Below are 24,556 nucleotides of genomic sequence, written 5' to 3'. Positions count from 1 at the left end.
ACGGCAGCAATAATAAAGTAGGTCTTTGTCCCTGACTCTGTGCAGGGATGTTTCTTACCAGCTGGCACAAAATACAGCTAGCTGCTTTCACATGTGCTTTGGCTTATCATGGGCCCCCAAGCTTGTGTTCCTCAGCCTTTGCCTGACAGGCACTGCTTGCAGCTTTCAGATCTGGCTCAGCGAGGTCCGATTTTCATCACACCCCAAGTATTGGCATTCTTAAAGATATAACTCTTGAAAGCATAGGCTTTCCTATTTCCAAGCACAAACCTGCTGCCACTGGCAGGTGATGTGCACACAGCCCTTTGGGCACCAGCCCTAGGAGGTGCTGATTTGGGCAGATCACGCCTTTCAGTCCATTATGGAGGAATGGCTCCCACAAAGTCCAGCTCAGCTCTGCTGGTACACGGACTCACAGATGAACAAGGCATAAAACTCCTTTTGACTTAAGCCAGATTACCTGAAACTCCAGATATTTCTATGGCTGCACCATGAAAACAGACTAGAATCAAGCGAGACAGGAGAAGCAGCTTTCCTGGACCAAACTTGTGGTGAATCCAAGCTGGAAAAGACCTGCTTCTGTAGTCTGCAGCACAGTTGAGGTTGTAGTTACCCATACTGGAAAACAAGTCCAACCAGTGCTGCTCCATGCAAAATGCTGTATGTTTGCCTTTTCCAATCAGGCTGTCCAGCTTTGCTTGAACTTCATGGCTGCAAGGTGAACACTGATGGCTGAAACTAATGGCAAAGCCTTCAGAGGATTTAGTAGAACCAAGACTTCACCTTACGATTTCCTTCTGTTAAAGCAAATCAAGCAGAGACACAGCTCAACTTCTCACTGCCCAGACATCTGATATCAATAAGACTTTTTTACTCTGTCCAAAACTATATTTAAATTGCATTTCTGGCAGGTTTTGAGATGTGTGATATAGATCTCCTGCTATCACATCAGATGTAGTTTCCTTCAGAACTGTTGAACCAGATGTAAAATGTGAGAGATGTAAAAAGTAAAATAAAAACCCTGCTCAGAGTAAAGTGTTTCTGGCATGTGGCTATTATAAATGGGAGTTTTAGATGTCTATCTGCACTCCAGCCATTTAAGAGGGTACACAGTACCATAACTCTCTTGGAGCTGATTAGTGCCAGCTACTTGTGATCAGTAGGAATTTAAAAACCAAGGGCTGCCAAACACTAACAATTTAAAAACTGTATGCCAGCAATGTGCTGCAACTGAATATTCTGTAGTGCACTTAATTTCAAAGTAGAGCCATATTTAGAACACTGGGGGGGGGAAAGCTAATTTATCACGTCAATATTTGCTTTTCAGCACTTAGAACTATGCATGTGCTGTTTCTTACTGACAAAGAGAACTGGAGGCACAGAGAGAAAGGAATTCTTGCGAATATGTCAAGCATCAGTGCACTTACACAGACAACAGGTAGAGCTGTAAAGTACTTCTCCCTTTGCGAGCACAAAATTGTCTTGTTTGAATCTCAGTTGCAAATGTGTGCAGGTATAGAACTGAGTTACAAATGGAGAAAGGTGAACAAATACTTCGGCAGCAAAGGTGAGTAAAAGCACGGTGACAATGAGGGAGAAACAGCTGCACCCCAGCACATTCACATCCTGGCTCTATCCTGCACAGCACAGACTGAACGATCGCTTCCTTGCATGACATTCAGCACCACCTGAGCGATGAGGGGATTTAACCAACTGTGTGTTCCACAGAAATGGGCAGTAATTCTCCTGTCACTGTTTTTATCTCTTTGCAACCTCTTTTTATTCCAAAGAAATCACTCCTGATTTATTGTACAGAGTGAAGAATTAGGCTGAGTCTGTTTCATCACAAGACCACAAAGGCAGGGATTCCCACCTCACAGGGACTCAGTTTTTGCCTCCCTTGGAGAGTATGTATCTATTAGCACCCCAGAGACAGCATGCTGCTCAGAGTCTTCAGTTAGCTACTGCAGCTTGAGCCATGCTAAAATGTGAATGTAATTGCATCTAGTGGCCAAAGCAAGAGAAAAGAGAAGAAAAAAGAAAAGCCATGAAACCATTTCCTTCGATCATCAGGAAATAAAAAGTGTTTCCAAGAAATAAAATCTGATGAGAGGAAAGTTCTGCCTTGTCCCAGGGGAAAGGCGATGGCTTTGTTGTGAGCAGCACCCTGATACCAGCTCAGGGATGCAGAGATGGGTGCTGCTGACAGTGGCCACAAAGGACTGAATCTGCTGTGAAGAAGGCTCCTTCCATCACTCTTGATCTTGAAAAATCCCCAAGGGATTTTCCTTTTCTTCTTTTATTTTTTTTTTAGCACGAAAGACTTTCATAGTTTATCAGGCCAAAAAGCCTTACTGAATTGAACTGAGTTAGAAGCACCGCCAGAGTAATAAAAATGATCCACAGTCCTTGTAGTTAGTCTGTATCTACACCATGTTTTCTGTTAGTACCTAAAACCCCTTAAGTAAACACGATATATTGAAAACTCTGTGCTTAGCCAAGCTCCTTCACCAATGTGAGCAACTTGTAGGAGTTCAAGAAAGGCAAATGCTAACAGCTCTTTGACAAGCTGGTTTCCTCCTGCCAGGCATGGGGCAGAGGAACCAAGAGAACAGCCCCTGCATCACTGCAGAGCAAAGAATGTGCTAATTCCTGGCCTTGCTGACTTCTGGCAAGGGCTGCCTGGATCTTTTAACATCACTGCAATTTGTAATTGTTCAAACTGATGGAATCCTAGTTAAAATGAGCAATAAAAAACATGCATGAGATGAGGCTCAAGGTTTGAAGATATGGTGGTAGGATGGAGAGCAGGGATTTGGGTGAGGGGAATTAAAGAGGTCTCTATGTTTGATACAGAGGGGCTAAAACAGGGCCTGCACTCCAGCTGTGAGGATGCAGAGATCTGTGACCATTCCTAATTGGGAACAGTGCACGTCCCGTGGAAGACCAAACACACTGTGCTTGCAGGGAGCTTCCATCCACCCTGCTGCAGCCAGAGGGCCTGAACCGAAGCTGTGGAGTTATGAACCTACTTGTGATGACAAACGCAGAGATTTCTCAATCAGTATTTTAATTTGTGATCTTGCACTGAATTACTGCACCTCACTCATGCGCACACAGAATCTTAGATACGGCCAATGCTTCACTAGCTGGAAATCCAGGTCTTCTCACTGCACTGGAAAGATCACTACAGATTATGTTTGGTAGATGCCCACTATGAATTCTCACATTTTCTTAAAGAAATTCTGTAATTCTAAAAAAACCCAACACCTTGATTCTAATGGTAAGTGACATTTTAGCTCAGTCGCAATTACAGTCAACGTGACTTACTCTTCACTGTAGTAGCAGGATATGATCCTTAAGTTCATACAGGGTTAACTTTGTTATCCTCAGAGATTTCTTAATGACTCTTGTTATCTAAGCCTCATAATGGTGACTGTGTATTATGTTTTCAGTGCACATCCTCAGACATATTAGGACATGAAGTGAACCTGACAGGGAGGAGAATATTTCCTTTCTCCTCTGAAGTGCCCCAGGAGGGCTTTCTGCAGGTGACCTCCTCAGACCCTGGCTCTACATTAGAGTTATTGTCCTGAGAGAAGATTCAGTTAAAACACCCAATTCATTTCATATAGTGCTCTTGAGTTTATTCTTAGTGGCAGCTAACTTGTAAAATTTTATTATGGATTCTTCTTTGGTTTGCTTGATGGAAAACAATTGTTCTATCATCACATCTAAATGCTGTTGTGTGTGTTTCTTTTATACCTTGGTGGAGCAAGCAGTTTTCTTTCCATTCCTTTTTTCAGATAAAATGCTAATTTTAGTTAAAAAGAAATTCAAAATATCCATCCTAGGATGATATTATCAATATCTTAATTTATATTTCACACTTCTAAATAGCTGTGTTCAAGTTGGTCTGCCAGCCTAAAATAAGCCTTGTGGCTTGTGAACACAACCTGTGGACCAAGTAACGTTATTATTATTAGTAGTATTAGTATTAGTATTATAGCACCATGTTGATTTCTTTTAGAAGGGCAGAGCTCACTGGTTAGGCATCACACAAATGCTTGGTAGGCTTCATCTACACTCAGAAGTGCTCCTGCTGTTCACAGACAGAAGACACAGTGCCAATGAGTCGTAGCCCAGCAAGGGGAGCTGAAGCACAGAAAAAAATGCATGTTCTGCAGAAACAAAAAGCAATCTCTGAAGAAGCAGATCTCTAGCAGCTGCACTGGGACAGCCAGCAGCAGAGCCCTGTCGGACTGCAGTGCTTTACCAGCTCTGCTTCTGAATGCACTGACGCAGCCATGCTACGTACGAATACAGTCTATCCAGAGGTAATTCAGGGACCACTGCATGTAATTGTGGAGGACAGGAGTACCCCATGTACCCCCATGTGGCTCAGGAGGTGTGGGAAGAGCTGTGCTGCCACTTAGAACCAAGACATTGTCAATGTCAACAGAGCTAAACCTGTACAATTCATTTACATGGATGTTTTGAGAGGATTGTAGAGCAAAACTTACTTTGAAATATACTGCTCTACATATGACTTTGGCAGTGAGCTATTCCTCACCCTACAATAAACTGCTTGGTGCCATGACATCACCCAGTTCAGCCCACCAAGATGGGCACAAAGATGAGCTACACCTCTCCCTTCCCTTAGCACCATGTTCTCTAAATAAGGGAAATAAAAATGGACAATGAATATCACTGAAACCTTTTAAAACTTGCCTGAAATTACAGGAGGAAACAAAAGCCAACAGCTTGCAAAGTGCAGGAGGTGCCCTCCCTCCAAGTCAAAGATGCCTTTGGAAAAGCACAGCTTTGAGTTGGATGGGAGGTGCTATGTGCCCTCACTTCCATAGGGATACACACATTAGAAGTCTGATAGAAATTGAAAAATAATGCAACACTGCCATTGTTTTCTGTGGTTTCAGGTGAGGACAGTCAGAGCGCACAGGAGGTCGAACCTGAAATATTTGCAACGTTGTGCTGCCCATATATCAAGCCTTTTCTCTTAAATCTCTGGGCAACGGGCATTTAAATCGAGGCTCAGCACTTATCCTAAAAAATTGCTGTTTGTAAGATGCAGTTTCTAGTAGAATTTTCTCTTGCAAAACCATTTGCTATCTACTGAAAAATTCACAGATCCTTACAGAGCCATTATTCACATATTTGGTACATATCAAGTGAAAAATACAAGCCACCAGAAATATTATACAGTTTCTTCAGTGCTCAACAGTCCAATTGCTCTGATGAGGTGGCAGATGCAATCTAGGAAATTAAAGTCAAGCGAGTGCTGCAGGGCTGTATTTAGAATCTGGCTGAAAGCACAAGGACCATTTGAAGCAGCTCTGTGCAAAGCCTGTTCACAGGGAGGAATCTTGTTTCATAGCAAGAACCATGGTGGGGTTAAAGCCTTTAAAAAAACCCACGAACAAACAGGTCTCCTAGAAAAGGTATGCAATGTGATTTTAGTTAAGGCTTAATAGAAACTCCTAGGAGATCACCCAGTGTTTTTCATGCTTGCATATGCACTTGAACATCATTTTAGAGGTATGTAGAATTATGCAATACCATGGATATTAACATGGTAATGAATATTAACATGATAATTAATAATATACTTAAGTGTATGTCATGCAGCTGAGTGAGCCAAGAATGAACCAAATGTATTGTACCAACTAACCCCCCACAGTTACAAGACAGAAATGAACAGCATTTTGTAATTATACACAGTGACATATTTTCTCATATCTACTGCCAAAAAAAATATCACTTTCTGGAATTAAAAGAGAGAGCAGCAAATAGAAACAGCTATGTCATCAGCAATTGCAAACATGTTTTCAGCTCCAGCTTCTGATAACTATCCAAAGACGTTCTTTTAATTGGTTAAATTGACAACTGTCCAAAAATGCAGGGCTGTGTTCACTCCTAACAAGTCAAACAGAAATCAGGGTGCCAGAGAAGTTTTGCAAGGAGACAGGAATTAGCAAATGGGTAGCACAACCCAAAAGTGAATGGTGCTGCTTGTAAAAGAGCATCTTAGATATTGCAAGACTATTAACTTTGCCCCATGGGGCCTGATCAAATTGCCCGTGAGAGACAGATGACAGACTGACTTACTGTATTTAAAATATAGCCTCCTCTCACAGGAACACTAAGGGGATTGCTTAAGACAAGTCTTCTTAACACAGGAGCTCTCTAGTATGCCATAAAACAAGCTGGTGAAATTCAGAGCAACCTTTCAGCTGACACAGATTCAGAGAAGTAGGTTCCAGCACTTTACAACTAAAAGATGTCTTTGTAGGGCATCATCGTGAGGTGCAGGTGAGATTTCAGTCTGAGATGATGTCTCATATGCCCCAGCAGCAGCGGCAGAAGCAGACAATGCATAAATGCTTACCACTCAGAGGTAAATTGGCTGATGTAAATGGGATCTACAAAATGATCCAAAAGTAGGCAGAGGGAGGCTCTGCCAGATCTCCTCTGCAGCCAAAGAGATATTTCACCAGCCTGATCATGTTTGAACATTAATATTACTAACAAGGATTACTGCTTGATAACATCACAGGCCAGCAGGAAAGCAAGGTCTCTGCTCTGAAGTTTCTTATCCGAAGAAATTTTGTCTTTCAATAACAAACTATATCCATATTGCACACTGAAGCCAGAAGAAGACCACAGATTCTGATACTCCGGAAGGACACTGAATACTTTCAATATTCAGAATCTAGGCAACCCAGAAACCCAAAATACCTACAGATCATAGATGACATATACAGGTAACAAAAAATAAAACTAAAAAAGACAGTGGTAATAGTTTTAGTGCAAATAAATTCCAGTCAGAACTGACTCATGCGAGTAGTCAGCAAAAATAAGTGTTTATTCACCTGCTTGAACAACCAGGTATTAAAAGCCTACATGATCTAGAAATTTCTGTCCACAAATCACAGATTTCTTACATCTCTTACCATATTTTGCCATTTGCTACTAAAGGTTGTGGGTGTAGTAAGTTGCAAGTAACTTTACAAGTCCTAATCATTAGATTCAAAGACACTGTCATGTTCTTGCTCCTTGAAATCGGCATTTCTCCCTATGATTAGCTGTCTCCTGTCTCCTTGTGGTGATTAAACTATTAAAAATACTGTACTACAAGAACGCTGAACAAAGCTTTTGTAGCCCAAGTGTTACCATAGAGAAAGGTTTGTGTACATCTTAAAGTATGTGCCAATATGTGTTTGGACAGTTGTTAAAAACATGTACAAACACTACAGCTCCTTCCAAACAGTATAGTTTAATGGCATAATGCACATTTAAAGATTTTTAATAGCCTGTTTTATTTATGGTTATTTACTCAATAGAGTATATCAAGCCTTCACAACCTTTGTGGACAGTTGTGCAACCAAAGTGAGCATTCACACAGCTTTAAAGAATGTGTCCTTTATGCAGTGTATGGATCTGCAGAAATCATTACAGTCAGACACTGCACTCAAAACATGTGAGGGTTGGGTTACCTGGGGAGAGCTGCAGCAGTACTGCTACACCCAGAAGGTGCAATTCTGCCTTCAGGATGCCAGTGTAGATTCAAAACCTTTCCAGTGCTCCTACTCTTGATTTTTATGTCTTGAAAGGAAAGGAGGAGGAAGATTTCCAACAATTCAATTTAAAATACTGTAGAAGCAAGCCTTTAGTAAATAAACTATTACAATTCTCTGTTTTAGCTGGCCTCTTCCACGTCAAACTTGACCCGAAATTTACTTTCTCAAGTTTTATAACATGCTCAATTCAAACGTGGTGATACAATTGGTAAAGAAAGAATCCAACAAGTAGCACACCACAAGCTATTTAAACAGAAATTATTTTGAGGCATGCTCCCCAGTGAGTAGATCAGTCACAAATACCTAGTTCCTAGCTCAGGACTGGGTATTTCACTCCTCTGTTGGCAGTACCCAGGCCATCTCACAGCTCACCTCTGTTCCTCCTCTATGAACCCCTTTGCAATTTGTTTTGAGATAGAACAATGAAAAGAGTTCTCTGAAAACAGTTATGATTTTTTTCTTTTTTTTTTTTTTTTGGCATTGTTACTGTTGTTAAGCAAAGTTCTTTACATGCTCAAGCTTCTCTTCTTTCTTGTGCAGATCCTACTACAATAGCATCCCAGATACTATTGCATTACAAACGAAACTGGAAAATATTCAGAGCACTTAAGAGATTTGCAGAGACTCAGATTGAAGAGTGTAAAGTGCTTCAAACAATTTCTCACAGGCCTATCTATAAATCACAGATATCAAATTCAACTTTGAATGTGAGAAAGGAAAAAATGAGAACTGAAATTCATATACTGTAATTAAATGGAAAACACATGCAGAAAAATAATGGAAACATGAATCGTGTATATTGCATCTGTCTCTTATTATGGTAGGAGTGGCAATGATTAGTAGAAATAGGGTTGCAAAATGATTTCTTATATAATATCACTTCCTGTGCCCACGGGGTAGTTGTAATAAAGACAATTCACCCTTAGGCAAGGGCAAAGGCAGAAGACACAGACCTTTCTGCAGAAAACAGAAGCACTCAGTTGCAGGAAAACCTTGCCAGCCAAAGGAGGTGCTGCTTTCTCATCCTTTGAAGATAGCAGCAAGCAGTCTTGGAACTCACCTGAGAGAGCAATACTGCTGCCAGGCATCTACAGCCCAGATGATCCAGGTCAACAAGAATCTGCCTCACAGTTGTCAAGCACAAGCGATGAACACTAAGAATGCTCTAAAAGCCTGAAAATATTGACTTTTCTGGACAGTACTACGCAAATTCAATGAATGGTACAAAAATCTGTACTTTTAGATATACACTGGGAACTTGCCATTGTATGCACATGTATGAATGGCTCCAGTGACTGCAGCAACAATATTCCCATCCTCAGCATTGCTCATGAGTGCTGTCTATACTTTTTAAGGAATCAAGAGTAAAGCACCTCAGCTGATGTACAGGTGTGAGAGTCTATCAGGGCATGTATACTCTCCAAGTAACATGACTTCAGTAGGTAGCAGTTGGCCATAAATACATAATTGTGATGTTCTGCACTTTTCCTTTAAGATTGTAACCCTGAGGTCTTCCAGAAGCAGAACACATTGCCTAACAGCACAAGATAAAGCAGTGGCAAGCTTGAGCTGGCAATCTGGGTGGATGATCTCCCCTTCCACCCAAGCCTGACTCACTGCAGCTCCCTGCAGTCAAAATAGGAAGGGGCAAGATCTTTGTTGCCTGTTGACGCCAGCAATCCGTTTGGCTGCCTTTATGCACTGCAGTGCCCAGCAGTTCAGTCCTTCCGTATTCACTGCTATGAGCACTACTGCATTAACTTTACTAATTTACACCCTCCTGAACTTCTATCCAGTGTGCTGAGTTCGAGTTTGCAAGGTGCAGGGAAGAGGGCATTACTCTGCAAACACATAATTTTCTTAAGAGTAGTCACCTTTTGCTATTACAAATACAAGAGCAACAAGAACACATAGAGGCCTGAGTAAGAACAGAGATTCTGGGAGATATTTTTTTCCCTATCATAAGCACACTAGTCCTATAGCAAGTTTTTCCTTTATTAAATAAAGAAAATTTAAAGGTAGGGAGAAAAAAAAAATCCTGCATCACTTCTCAAATTTCATAACTTGCTAAATATTTGGGATATTCTTTACCACAAACAAACGGATGAGAATGAGGTTTGTCTCCTTGACAGTTCACATCCTCTTGTGGCCAATCTTGCTCCTCTGGAATCTCACTGAAGTCAATGATCTAGAAGCAGGGATGACAGATGAAGCTCGAGATCCACGTTTTAGAGGTGCCTACCCACCGTTCATACAGATCAGCTCAAGATTAAGATGCAAGTGAAGGCACTGCAGGCTCAGGTTGATGAGATGACTAAGATAGTTAGCAGAAGCAATCTGAAATCTTTGGAAATGTGTGTTTAATTCCACTTCCAGACTTTTGGCTAGAAGGGACAGGCTTGAACTATATAACAGTAACTAACATTGTTTTTCAGTATCTGCTTAGAATGGCTTGTATTCCTGACTCTTTTTTTTACCAGTTATGGTACTGAGTGGCAACCCTGCATTCTCACTGCATGGCTGGCTATCTTCGTTGTAAAGAGCAACGTGACAAGTAAAGGTCAGCCAGCAACAGGTCCTACCTTTGCAAATCATCAATCCAAAACAATTTTTATGTCCTTCAGAGCTCCAAGAAAACCTCTCCAGCATTCTGAACTGAGAATAGGAAATCTGCATTTGATAACAGGCACGAGATGAAGCAGCTCAAGCAATCTGAGATCATCAGAAACCAGGAAAGAAGCCATAGCTGTAACCATCCACTCAAAATCAACCTATCGGCTCTCAAGAAAATAACTGCTATGTTAAAAGCTTTATCATGTTAGGTGACTTGTTCTCATAATAATTAAAATACAATACTGTAATATAAGAGTTTAATTTATATTTTGATAGTCAGGTTGGCACTTAACTTGATTTGGGGCTGTTCTCAATTAAGAACTGTTTATGGTCTCCAAAATCCCTTCTTGGATGCTCCTGAGGCTCTGCACCACACAGAGGAGGGGAAAACTAGCAAATCGCAGTAGTGATGTGAGAACTGTGCTAGGGAAACAGGCAGCAACCTCGTGGAATTTGGATTCCAAACCCAACCAAAGCCAAGCTGTGCTGAAATGTAAACAGTTTGGCCAACTTCCTAAATTCTAGTATTACAATTTTCATTTATATATATTTTATTATTTTCCAGCAGGTATGGACTTGACATTGGGTAGAACACTCCGTTTCTAAGACAAATTTTCAATTTGCAAAGTTTTCACCTGCACTTTCCCACTCCTACCTACCAGACTGAAACTCCTGCATCCTGCCCATGGTGAGCCAGACCCCTAGATTGAACAGGGACCCATTGCCACAGCTCTGTCAGCACAGCAAGGATGAGCAGTGCTGTCACAGCCCCCAGCACCCAGCCTGTGCTCACTGCAGGGCCTCTCTATCTCATGACATCTCTACAGCAGGGCAGAGCATGGTGCACACCCTCTTATATCACTCTGCTCTGCAACAGAGGAAAGGTGAGGACATGACAAAGAAGCAACCATTCCTCCTTACTTCAAAAGACACCGTGGTGCCACTAGTAATTCTTCCAACTTAAGTAACAGCCTGCTTTATAAACAGTAATTACAGATGCCTTCTGGTGTACCTGCAAAGGAAACACTGTTTTTATTCTCCACAAGGACCACATTTTCTTAAGTGACTTTTCATTAACGAAGTCAACCTTGAGCACAAAAGACTTAATTGTCTGAGGGACAAGCAGTTACATGTCCTGTTGTATAACCTCTAACAATGCCTCCTAACATCAGCTAAAAGTTAAAGCTTGAGATTTCAAACGGAAAACCCCACAGTCTTTCATCTCCAACCTTCTACATGCTGCTAATCAGCAACACTGCAAAAGAGGAAGGACTCCTAGAGCAAAGCAGTGTGAGATCTGTTAATTATTTTTACAAAAACCTCGTGTAGTCCTCTGACATTTATTGGAGTAAACATACCAGGGGATGAATTAAACCGGCATTCAGAAGTTCACAAAGTGCCCGTACTCCTCTTTTAATTTTCAATCTCAGAACTGCTCGGAGCTCGCTCCAAGCACCACTGACTGTCCAAAAATTAAGCCTTCTCTGAGTGCGTGCTAGGAGTGAAAACTGGTGCCAGTCACAGCCCTGCGTGCTCAGAAAGCCCAGCCTGGGTGAGCCCAGAGACGCAAAGTCACTGCTCTGCCTAATTACAAACCCGAGGCAGATTAACCTTTGATGACTAAATTAATCTTCTAAATAAAATGAATATGCATCAGCCTGCAAATTAGGATTAAATGCTTAGTAGAATCTTTATGTGATCAAGCAGGTTTTGTGGTGCAGATGTTAACCATTAACATGAAGCAATAAAATCATTCTTTTTTCTTATAATAACACCTAACAATTCTAAAGACACCTTTCATCTGAGAATCTCAAAGGGTTTCATAAACATAATTAATTAACCCTCTCAGCATCCAAGACAAGAGCATAATAACATCCTCATTCAACAGCTGAAGAAACAGAGGCCCGGAATAGTCCTAGACCACGTGCACTGGGTGGTGTGTAATGGGGATGTTGGGTGCTTTGATGAACTGACAAGGTTCACACTGGCTTCTCCTCTCACGTAGCCTTTCTGCAGCACTGCAGGGTGGTTTCTGACCAGCACAGCCACACTGACCTGCCCAGCAATCTTGTCCCCAGCCTTCAAGTGCAGGCACGGCCCCAGTTCACCACTGGAAGACAGCTCATGTTTTAAACTGGGTTCTGGGCCCTTGGCATACCTGTTCCTTGCACGTAGCAATAACAGAAGTGCAATCACAGGAAGACACAGATTACAGCAATACCACTTCTTTTTGACTGCTGGTGGAGCAGTTGCCTGTAAGGGAATTCCTACATCTATGTGGAGAAGAAGTTTGCATGAAAGCAGGAGGGGGAGTTGTGGACATGTGGACATGAAACTACTGATCTCAGAGGTCCTTCTCAACCCAGGCCATTCCATATGATTCTATGATTCCTTCTTTTCTCCTGGAAGATGAAATAGTTGCAGGGAAGCAAGGAAACCTTCTGCTGAGGTCCCCTTCCTGCACTCCTTCATCCAATGGGATATGAAACCCATTTCCAAGTATTTTGATTTTTCAGCCTTACTTTCCTGATTTTAACCTATTAGTTTCCAACATTATGAGCAACAAAACTGTAAAATTAAGTTTCAATTTTAACTATTTTTAACTATATATTGAATCAAAACCAACGTAAAGCTTCACTGAGTTAAGGACAGGCATGTGAGAATTCATACTAATAATGACCCGGTCTGTTGCTGAGCTTTGTTGACTGAATGCATCAGCTTCTCCTAGTAGGTAAATTTTTCTTCTGATGTGAACTGATCTGATGGTGTAAATGGCTGTTACTGCCAAGATGTATTTTTCAAAGACTATCAGGTAAGTTCTTCAGGTCAACTAAAATTTCTTGGCTTCTAAAAGGAAGCTTACACTAGAAATGTGTGGTTATTTAAGAATACTGACATCACATGTACAGTTGTAATACACAAGAAACTTTAACAGTGCTGTAAGTCAGACATGTAAAAGCATTTGTTGTTTTGGGGCAATGGCTGCTAAACTTCATGGAAAGAATCCAAGGACTTTAATAAGCTTTAGATTGGCCACATTATTACTATGATTGTAATTCTTGATTCCTCCTGTAACATCTCAGGCCATGTGAGAAACTCAGGAAAAGCAATTAACATTCCAACATTCACTTTTGTATTTACATTTTAAATTTACCACTTAAGACTTTAATTCTCCATAAAACTGCTTAAATATACATAACTTCAGTGTTATTTAAATGCTTTATGATCTTCATGAAATGATTAGCTAATTAAAATCACTTATCTAATTTAGTACCTAAAATTTACCTTCATTTATTTGGGAGGAATTGGATTTAATGTGCAGTTTTGGTCTGTTTTCTTTGTCAGAAAATCTTAATTTAGAAGGAAAATTGTGATTAAATACTGGGGGAGGGGAACACGTCTTCTAAGGCTGCAAACTTAAACTAGTGGTAATCATTAGCTACCATGTATGACACGGTGAATATAATTAAGAAATAAATTTATTATAGGAACCTGGAATTATCAATTAAAAAGTAGTCAGTGCAGTCCCACAAGGTCCAACTTGATTACCCACGTTATCTGGGCTGTCACTTCCAATGCTGGTTTGAATCTCAAAGACCTCTGAGGGGTGCTCTGTGTGTCAAGTTAAATAAGTGAGACAACCTTAGTGGAAAAATGCAGTGATACAAGCGGGTGCAAACGCAACTCTTTTAGAGGAAAATAAAGATGTCAGCTTCAGCTTGAATATTATTGGCAAACTGTTTTTCCTTCCTGCTGTACTTCTAAGTTGACTGACAGAACAAGTCAATCTGTGGCTGAATCACTGCCCGTGTGTTGGGTTAGGAGGGGAAGAACCACAGGGGCATTGGAGGACACTGCAGCCTGTTATATTTTTTCTTAATTATTACCTTTGCAGACTTTGATTTTTCCCTCTTTAGAGATTTCTCAGTTCAGAAAAGACCATTAAATTCGCCAGTTTGACCTTGTATACATGCTAGGAGAGTAGGCTACACTCACTGACCCACCCTCCATGCACTGTCATCCTCCTTTCTCTAGGCCATCTCTCGTAATATGACCTACAGGTCTATCTCAAGTATGAGGCAACAAATCAGTGCCAAAAAGTTCATAGCTTCTTCTATCAGCCCTTCTCTCTAAAATCCCAGCTCCAGCAAAATGATTCTGGTGCTCCCTCTAAATCAGAATGAAAAAATTGGCAGGCACTGAAGAGCCAGGTTTTGTTTCATGTGTTGAGTGTCTCACATCTCTATTGCTCTGGGCTCTAGCTCAGAGTAGAAATAAAATTAATAGAAAATGTCACCTTATCATATATTTGACCTGATGGGTGTAGATGGACCTTAAATATTTCATACTCAGCTGTGGAGGCCAGGTACACCTATTTATGAATTCAGAACAGAGTTAAAGCATAAGTTGTTTATCCACAGGCTCGTAATAAAATCCTAATCTTTTCTAGCACTACATAACTTTTTCAAACCAGCATACATCAAAAGACCTAACACCTTCCTCACAACTCCAGAATCTGTCTATGCAGGAAAAATTCTGGCATTTACCCCAAACAAGGGGAAAAAATAACAGTACACAACTAACTATACTGTCATGTAGAGTACAATTTGAAGACTGTATTTTGGCTCTGAATCTAAGACCACTGTAGACACAGGAATACTGACAGATAGTGATAGTCTCCTCTTTTAATACTAAGCTGACAGCATCAACACCGTTCTTCAACTTGGTATCAAGGAGTGTCAGGAAGAGTGAAATACAGTTTACCTTGTCACATCATGCAAAATGTAGCATCTCTGTGTTTCCCAAGATTCACTCCCCCACCAGTGTTCCAAAATGTGCACAACAAAACCTCATGAAACTCAGATGATTTCAGATCGTGTTACAAAGTCAAAACACAGAACAGATTCACTGGAAGATTTGCTAAGGTTCACCAACCTGTTGAGTGAACCTGGGCCCAGTTCCAGGCAAATCTGGATTGATTAATGTTTTCTTTAAATCAACATCACCTGACATTGTTTGCTGCTGAAGTGAATCTCAGCTTTTTCTTTTCTCTTTGAATTTTGGATCAGTTTAAGCACGGAGCTCAAAATAGCACGTGGAAAACAGATCTGTCCAATACTAAATAAAGAGCATGTAGAATTGTTTCCTGCAAAGCAATGAAATACTGCAAAACCTGCACCCTACCAACTTCATCAACATTTCACAGTGTTGTTAGCCTTTTGGTGAGGATCAGGCATAGGGCTTTTTTCAAACTGTAAACACATTTACAAACAGAACAATACACAAGCTTTTCAAACATGGGACCAAACTGATAGTCAGCTACACAGAATGGCACCTCTTTCTGCTAATGGACCCCCTGACATCAATGGAAATACATATGGAGTGAAATACCACTACCCGTTGTGAATAAGAGCTACTGTAAATAAGCTCTGGAAACCATATTCCAGCTGCAGTTGTGCTTGGTGGCTTGCTGCATTCCAGCACTTGCTAAATACAAATAAATGAAATAAAGTGGGAGATAGCAATACTCTGATTTCTGTCAGCATCAGCTATACATTTGTTCCAAGTGTCTGAGCAATCATAAGACTACATAAATACCTTACCATGCCTGTGGGATCCCATGCTAAGTTATAATCCATCACTGAAGCAGGCAGCAGCTCTTGAAGACATACTAAAGCATTTCTGAGGTTGAATGTAATTCACTGCTACACTCTCTGGTTGCATGTTTATTTCATGTCGTAGGAAGAAGTGGCTACCTGTGGAGTGCTTGTATGCTGTAAATTTCACTTAAAATTTGTGTCATATTAAACAATTATTGACCAAAGGCTCTGTAATTCATCAGCTGATTTATTTTCTCCTTTCTGTAAGAACTCTTTGTCAATAATCTTTACATTCTGTAGGACTACCCTGACACTCAGCTTAGCTGTATTCCTATCATTACTTGAAAACTGCAGGACTAAGCCATGTAAAACCATTCAGACAAAACAAAAATCTGCCATATTCTGTCCTTCCTACACAAATGTATGTGTTTATAAATATATATATATATATATATATATATATATATATACACATCACGTAATTGCTTTGTTTATTTGGTTCATTTCTGACAAACAAAAAAACTAAGGAAAATGTTAAAGAACTGCCAAAGTTTCTGTTGAAATGGAAAAGGAAAGGAATATTGTAAGACAGATTGCTCCCTCAATCTCTTCTGGCCAATTTGTAGTCCCAGTGGACTCACACAAGCTTTGAACAAGCACAAAGGCCTGGCAGTGTTGACATGAGCTGAACTGCACTAGCCTTGTGAAATTCAACCACTGCAACTTCAAGATCAGCTTTGGCAAAATGCAGATATCAGCCCCAAAGAAAAGAGATTTAAAACCAACTAGATTCTGAAAGAGAATTTTTGTCAGCAACTGAAGAAGTCCCCAAAGTTCCCCATCAGAGAATGTTCTAGCAGCTTAATTTTTCCCTTATTTGTTTGTATTGCACTAAAGTCCATCCAAGTGTCCCCCCTTTTCTCGTTACTACTGATTTAATTGTTGGTATCCACTCAGGATTCAAAAAAAAGGAATCTTTAATGTTCAGGCTGTAAATACACCACTGAGTCCCGACAGTGTAGGGATGTCAAAGGCATGAAATGATGACCATGAAAGGGAACTCTGCATCTGTGTTTGCTTAGTGGAACTGCAGGGCTGACCTGCGGACTGATGTGGCTGTTTAATGTGGTCTCTGCAAACTGTTCAATAACAGCAGAACTGCAGTTTAATCCTCTTACCATTACCATTGACATTATTTCATGTCCCACTAACTCCAACCTGTCTGCAGAAGAAATACTTACCTCTCTGGCAAGATGACAGAGAGGGCCAAATTTTTTAAAAGGCTGCCACAATCTTTCAGAATTTTAATATTTTTTTTGCCATGGTAACATTTTTGCAAAGCACCACAGTCTAAGTTTCGTATCAGTTCTATTCCTGTAGTCGGGGTAAAGGTAATGCGTGATGAGGATCAGAGCCTAAAGCTCTATGAAATTGAATTTTTTGAAGCAGATACACAAGGATATTCTGAGACCATATATTCAAAGGATCAGATGCAAAAACCTCAATTATTTGACTTTCAGGAGAACAAAAAAATATATTCAAACTAGAAGGAGACAAGAGTGAGATTTGAAAAGCTTCAAAAGTGCCTGTAATCCTGCTTTGCAAATTCTTGTTCAGTTTTTGCAAGGTTCTTCCATTTCAGTTGAATTCCCTATGAAGAGTTCACATGACATGACCAAGCTTTTGACACAGTGATTCCCAATTCAGTGCCCAACATTATAAAACTGACTAAAAATTACTGGGGAAAAAAAAAAAAAAAGGAAATGATTTCACAATAACATTAATCATTCTTATTGGTTCTCATATATTTTAAGAGGACCACAAAGAGTTCCAAACCTTGAAGGTGAAGGATTAGAGAGCGTGAAAACCTGCTGGCTTTGGAATGAAACACTTTTGATGCTGTATGATCATTCTTACCTCTTCCTGCAACCTTTGGGGAGTCACAGTCTGTCCCTGGAGGATCACTTATTGAATGGAGCAGTAAGAGCTCTGTGCTACCATTTGTGTCATGTCACTGTCTTCTGGTGGAGGACACAAGTGAGTCTGAAACCAAAGCAGACACCTAGTGTGAATGAACTGCAAAAAAATACCAGAATATTACAAAATATGGAAGACTGGTTAACAGCAGTGTCCTACTCAGAGTATATACACCACAGAAACGGGATGAGGGAAGAATGTTTCTATATACAACACACTCAGGCTCCCACTATCACTTAATCCCTCTTCCATCTATGCTAAATTCCAGCTGCAGGCTGTACTCGCCTCTGAAGAATCACAGCTAATAGCAAAGTAACAGTCATATCTATTGGCTCTTTCACCATCATTTCACAACAGATATCACATGATTAGGTGCTAAGTGGGACTATTTGCACTTTTGCATGTAGCACATGTGATTGTGTAATTCTGCGTAATGCCAAAATGGCTATTTAAGTAGCAGCTACACAAAACAGAGATACTGGTGGACAGCACAGAAAACACAATCTTAAATAAAACTATCACAGTGAAAGTACACAAATGCATAAACATGTTTGTGTATTTATGCACCTTCCATAGAATGTTTTCCAAATGTGGACACATTGAGTGTTTTTTCCCAAAAAGACTGAGTTAACAGTTCTAAAGCAAGACTCTGCCTCTCTTTCTCCCCAGAAAAGTTGTGCTTCCTTACAATACAACTTGTGGTTTGACAGATCCTTAAAACCTAATGGATGAAATTCTTTGAGTTTATGATCTCATCTGTCAGCTGCTGCTGATGTTTGTCACCATCTGGCTGGCACTAGATGGCTCTGTCAGTTTTAGGTGAGGCACCATTGCACGTATTTGAGCACCGAGTTTGCCAGCGGTTTAAAAGCTCTATCTGGACAGGCACTTATGGGTAGCTAAGTGGGAGAGATGTGTGCAGACACACTGCATAGAGTCACCCTCTGTCAAGTTCCTCATATGGAACTGGATGAGTAACTTTCCTTGCCCTACAATAATACACAGGAAGGTACATCCCGTTCACATTTATTATTTTTCAGAGGAGATACAACCTATTTTCATGGCATAGGAGCAGAGCTTCTATGGACTTTGATTCAGCATACCACAAAGTATCAAGGTTAGTTAGGAATGCTGCTATATTTCAAAATATGTCCCTCTAAGTGTATGGGCAAGGTAGTGATAAGGATAGGAGTTTGCCACCGAGGTGCTCCACAGAGGTCAAAAGAAGATCACCATTTGTTTAATTTAAATAAATCAATTTGTTAAACAAGGAGCTGCTGAGATTATACAGTTAGAGGGGGGAGAGCAAAGAAAGATAATTATTTTTGTTTGCATAAATCATTTTCTTATTACTTGGGGATCAGGGTGGTATTGTTTGGGTTTGAGAAAGGAGGGCAAAAGAAGATAAGTATATCAATTTGCTGATCAGGGTTACATGGGATTTTGCCTTTGGGCTTGGCTAAAGGAAAGAAGATCATTACTTTTATTTAAATAAATCAATTTGTTGTGATCAAGGATCACATGGGGTTGTGCAGTTTGCAAGGAAGGCACAGGAAATTCTCTTATGGATAGTTTGGTGTAGAACAAATATTCAAACAGTCCTCTGATAGAAGGAGAAAGGACCAAAAAAAAAACCAAAACAACCAACTTCAGGAGCCCAAAGCTATGTTTGGATTTTGTTCTTTTTTAAGATCCCATCGTTGCTATCTTGTGATGGTCTCCATTTTGATTTACACTTTTAACAAATTGAGTTACAGATTATGTACATAAAACACATATTTAGATAATGCATCTAATAATATCTAATAATAGATATCTAATAATATCTAATAATAGATAAGCAGACAGACAGAAAGACAGCAGCTAATAGGACCTGATCCTGCAAAAGCTCTCATATTGCTGTAACTAACGGGAAAGCTGTAATTGCCTTCCCAGGAGGTAGGACCAGTCTTCCACTGAGGAATATTCACTGAAATCAATGGCCATTCTGTGCACAGACACTTTGAGGGCCTGATATTTGTTGCTTCTTTTCTGAGGCGATTAATGAAGCTCTGTGTGTAATTTTAAAGGCTCTTCATGAACTAACTGGAAATCTACAGCACTGAACATCAGCGAACTCATATCCAAAACTAATAGGCTCAGTATTACTGCCAAAAATTGACTAAGCGCTCTTTGTGCCTGCAAATAGGGTTCTGTAGGCAGTATCCTTCTATCTGCCTTCAAGGGATAATCTCCTCTTACAAATAAAACAATTGTTTCATTTGCTCATTGCAATGGTTGAATGAGGCTGCAGAAATGAATGTCACTGGATGAATGTTCCAAAGTCAAACAGTGGAGAACTTGGGGAGTGGGGTTGCATTCAGCTAACATGTATTGCTCTATGCAAAGCTAATTTAAAAATGCATTTTCACAGGTTTGAAGGCAATTCATGCAAACTAATGAGCAAACCATTCTTAGGCACATATTATAGATTCATAGAAGGTCTTAGGTTGGAAGGGGCCTCAGGGTTCCCATCCAACCTGGTTCTGAACGTCCCCAGGGATGGGGATTCCACACCTTCTGTGGACAACCTGTTCCCAGTACCTCACCACCCTCTATGTCACCAGTACCACTCAGGTTGGTGTCATCAGCAAACCTGCTGAAGGTATACCCAGTCCCACTGTTTAGGTCATTGACAAAGATGTTAAACACCAGTCCACAAGATGGAACCCTGATAGACACTTGTCACTGGCCTCCCCTTGGACACAGAGCCACTGACCACAACCCTCTGGCTACAATCATCCAACTAACTCTTTATCCAATGGATAGTCCAGCCTTCAAATCCATATTCCTCCAATTTATAGATAAGAATGTGGTGCAGAACCATGTCAAAGGCCTTGTACAAGTCCAAGTTCTTCTCACTATATCAAATAAAAAATGGCCCAAATGTAGCTCTTTAGTAAAATGTCTGTATAAGCAGGAACAAGGTGTAGCATACACTACCTTGGAGTAAAAAGAATGAACAATCTAGTTAGCTTTTTAACAAATTAAACAACGTTAGAGTAATTACAGAAAATAGTGGGCCTTAACCATCCCTTGGGTGATTTCAGAGCCAATGGTGCAGTCCAGGGGATGAATTTGCATTTATAACAAGAATGATAAATCTAACTAAACATCTTTATTTTTACAGTACGTTAAAGAAGCATTTTTATTTAGTGCAGTCATATATCTCCACATTATTTTGAAGTATGCTCCTTTATTGCTTTTATGTCTTCAGAATTGCCTGAGGAAAGCATCCTTTTCTCCCTGTGTTTCATTGTTGCTACCCTTGTAGAGCATAACATGCACAAACTTGATTATGATTAATTGAGGGCTCTGGCAAATTATGTTTTTATTCATTTCCATCTAAGTCTTCCATCTGCTCAAGGAAAAAGAAGGAAATTTTACATTTATAAGGACACTTAGGGCTTTGTGAGTAAAACATCAGAACAACATGTTCGGTAGTAATGGCTACAAGTGAAGACAGCCTTTCTTCACTTGCACTCCTACTCTTAGATCATCAACACAATGCATCCCCATCCTACAGGGAAGGCTGTCGATAACTAGTCAAACCGCATTTGATCCAAAATCCTCCTGCAGAGCTGGAATTTCAAACTGAATTAAACAAGTTTAGAGTATTGCTCAATTAGATCCTACCACCAAAGAATCACTTAAAGGAGTTAAGTACTAGGTCTGTAAATATAAACACCTGTGTCCTTCGGCACAATGCATGTAACATCAGGCATGCTATTTATAAGAGGCTCTGATGAAGTTCTTACCCAAGGTGATGCAGCTGCATAGACCAGCCCCATTAGGCCTGGTGTACCACATCAGATAAGGCCCTTCCTTCAGGGTTTATGATTCAGCTATACATGCTTGCCATCCCTGGAAATTGGCAAACGAGGTTTCACTTGGCAGTCTGGACTTTGCTTAATAGGATGAATGACAGAAACAAGAAGTCGTGTTTAACTTGTATGAATGCAGGGAGGAAAAGGCAGGGCTTCTTCATTTAAAGACAGTCTTGTTCTCCAGCCTTGTTGATGCACAGCATGGAGTGGTGCCGCTGGCTAATGAAAGAGCTAAACTATTTAGAGATCTGCTTCTCCAAGACCAGGGACTTGAAATAACAAAACAACAACAACAAAAATTTCAGCAAAAAAATACAGACATGTTCTGCCAATTGTAAGCCACATCAGACACAGCTTGTGCCAGATGGCTAGCAAGGATGTATGCTTCTGCATACAGGTGGACAGAGGGGAGGCTAAGTATCAAAACCAAGCTGTTCGTGGTCCAAGCAAAACAGGGCACATTTGCAGGTAGAGATAGAAGCTACAACTCCTTTACAATTACAATTCCAAAGGTTTGCAAAAATCCTTGACATACATGTACTGACAGCAGTGCTGTAAAACCTCTCAGCAGTACGCTGAAGGTTTTTTTCTCTGGTAGCTTCAAAGTAGATGAAGAAACTTTTTCTAACTGACATGATTTGTGCAGTACAGCCATCTCTGTGGAAAGGTTTTTGGGTCAGGCCTCCTCCAGGATGAGTGAACCAAGTACAGGGAGGCAGATGAAGGCCACAGTCACTGCCAGGTCTACAGGGAACATAACCAGCAGTCTGTACTTAGCAAGGAAGGATGTTCTTTTAAGTCCAAAAGGGTTTCAGTCCCAACTGAGTTGGCCAAGTCACTTAAGCATTTTGGTTTCTGGGCTCACAAAAGAGAGGCTACATTTACCCACTGCAGTGACACAGTTGCACTGGAACTGAGAGATGCCCGATGGCTTTATCAAGAAGCAAACACACCTCCAGGCTCAAACAGGACATCACACAGAAGATGGGGGGAAATAAAGTAATTTGATGACAAAGCTACTGGAATGTGGACTCAGACGCCCCTGGAAATGCTGTCCCAGCTGGCTCAGGGTGCAACACAAGCATCTCGCTGCTGCAGTCCCCGTTCCCTTGCACGTGGTACACACACAAGGGCACAGGAGTTCATCCAGTCAGTGTGTGAAGCTCTGCATGAAGCCTCTTTAATTGGGCTTTGTGTGCATGTGTGGATATCATCCTGGTACTTACAGGGTACTCGGGGAAACATAAGAATGGCAGCACAGCAGAAACGGAAAATGTATTATCATTCAAATAATACATTTGATACCCACCATCCCCCTTTTTATTTGTGATTGTATATGAAATTAATTTCTGAAGAGTTTAGCTAATAATTAGTGGTGACAAGATGCTGTCAGTCCCTCCAGAAAACAGGAAATGGTTGTGGCTGACAGTGGGTCACGTGAGCGCTCCACTGCTCTGAGTTAATAAATATTAATCTCTGTGTCTTCTAGGAGTATTGTGCAATGTCTGTGATTTGACATGGGAAATGATCAGTACATGCCAAAACTATTCCTGTTATATAAAAAGGCAATTTTTCCTTATTTACATTCAAGATGATATTTTTCAAATTAAAATGAATACACACAGAGATTAGATCTTCTCTTACACAAATCTATGCAGGATGCTATTTAGGGTGTGCCTTTTCTCCTAACAACAAATTCTTCCAACATCAGATAAAACAGATTTATCATCATACTCCTATTTTATCTTCTAACTTTCACTCAGTAGGAAAGCATAAAAGAGACAGGTGATCCTCCAGAAAAAAAAAAAATCTGCAGAAAATGGATTTAAATCAAGGCAAAAACCCACAAGATTGCTTGGGAGTTGCCAACTTTGCCAAAGATTTTGCCTTGAGCAAACTATTTTCCTTTTCTGTGCCTCAGTTTCCCAGCTGGAAAGCAGAAGGTGAAGGAAGGTATCACAGTGCTTTCCCTTCCTCTTTCTATCTTGTCTGCTCCCCCTGCAAGCTCTCTGCACAAGCCTCATTATGCTTATAGCAGATGGGGGCTCCAAACTCAGCTGGAGCCTTCAGGCATTGCTATAGTATAAATAACAGTAATGATGATAGAGTGTTAAAACAGACAGAACGTGCTCTTTGTTCTCTGAGATGGGATTCAAACTGTGTCTGGACTCTTATTTAACACTACCAGCCAGTTTATTTATGAGAGGATTTATCAGAAGTGGTCCAGTTTAATTTTCTCTAATTCACACTGCATGAAAAATGGCAACTGTCTGATTTTAATCTATAACCTGATGATAGGGCTTCCCAGAACTAACAAAAATACCACATTTGAGGTATCCAACAGCACAGGTTGATTATGCCTGCTGCCTCACACCTCTGCTCCGTCCCGTCTCTGCCACATCTCTTCCAATAGGATCTGCAAAGGCCAGAACCACTGAAAAAGCACATCAATTATTAATGGTAATTAAAAAATCTCAGGCATTCAGGATCCTTCCTGGGCATGCTGACTCACAGAAAGAGTTAATCTTCTGTTCTTACACAAGTCTTTTTATTTTCTAACCAAGTGGATCTGTGTTTGTTAAACTAGATCTGTGTTTGTTAAGCTGGCTTCTTCCTGAGGAAGGAGGAGGGAGAGATGGTGAAAAAATGCTGTCATTTTCAAATGGAACAAATGCATGAAGTTAAATCCAAGTGTGCATTGACAAGCTCACAGATTATCGTGCGGTGAAAAATAATAATATAAAAAAGATGGAATCTACAAACCAAAGAAAACCAAAGAAAGATTCAAAAGCAGGGCAATCAATACCACGCTGAGATCAACAGGAAATGCTAAGAATAACTGTATATCATGTGTGGCTTCAAATTTATAACCGGGACATATAATCCCATTGTAAGAAGAGAG

General features: G+C 40.4%; 1 long non-coding RNA gene across 1 annotated transcript in view; it reads right to left on the bottom strand.

The window, feature by feature from the left end:
* Window positions 1–24,556, bottom strand: part of LOC128082372 (uncharacterized) — a 318,448-nt gene that overhangs the window by 149,371 nt on the left and 144,521 nt on the right. Inside the window, exon 4 of the long non-coding RNA XR_008207640.1 lies at window positions 17,729–17,854. This is a non-coding gene — a long non-coding RNA (uncharacterized LOC128082372). The remainder of the gene's footprint in view (window positions 1–17,728; window positions 17,855–24,556) is intronic.

Source organism: Tympanuchus pallidicinctus, unplaced genomic scaffold (assembly GCF_026119805.1).
Source record: "Tympanuchus pallidicinctus isolate F22 unplaced genomic scaffold, pur_lepc_1.0 scaffold22, whole genome shotgun sequence".
In the NCBI taxonomy this organism is placed as follows: Eukaryota; Metazoa; Chordata; class Aves; order Galliformes; family Phasianidae; genus Tympanuchus; species Tympanuchus pallidicinctus.
The sequence above is the reverse complement of the archived record's forward strand: the minus strand, read 5'-3'. Positions and strand labels throughout refer to the sequence as shown.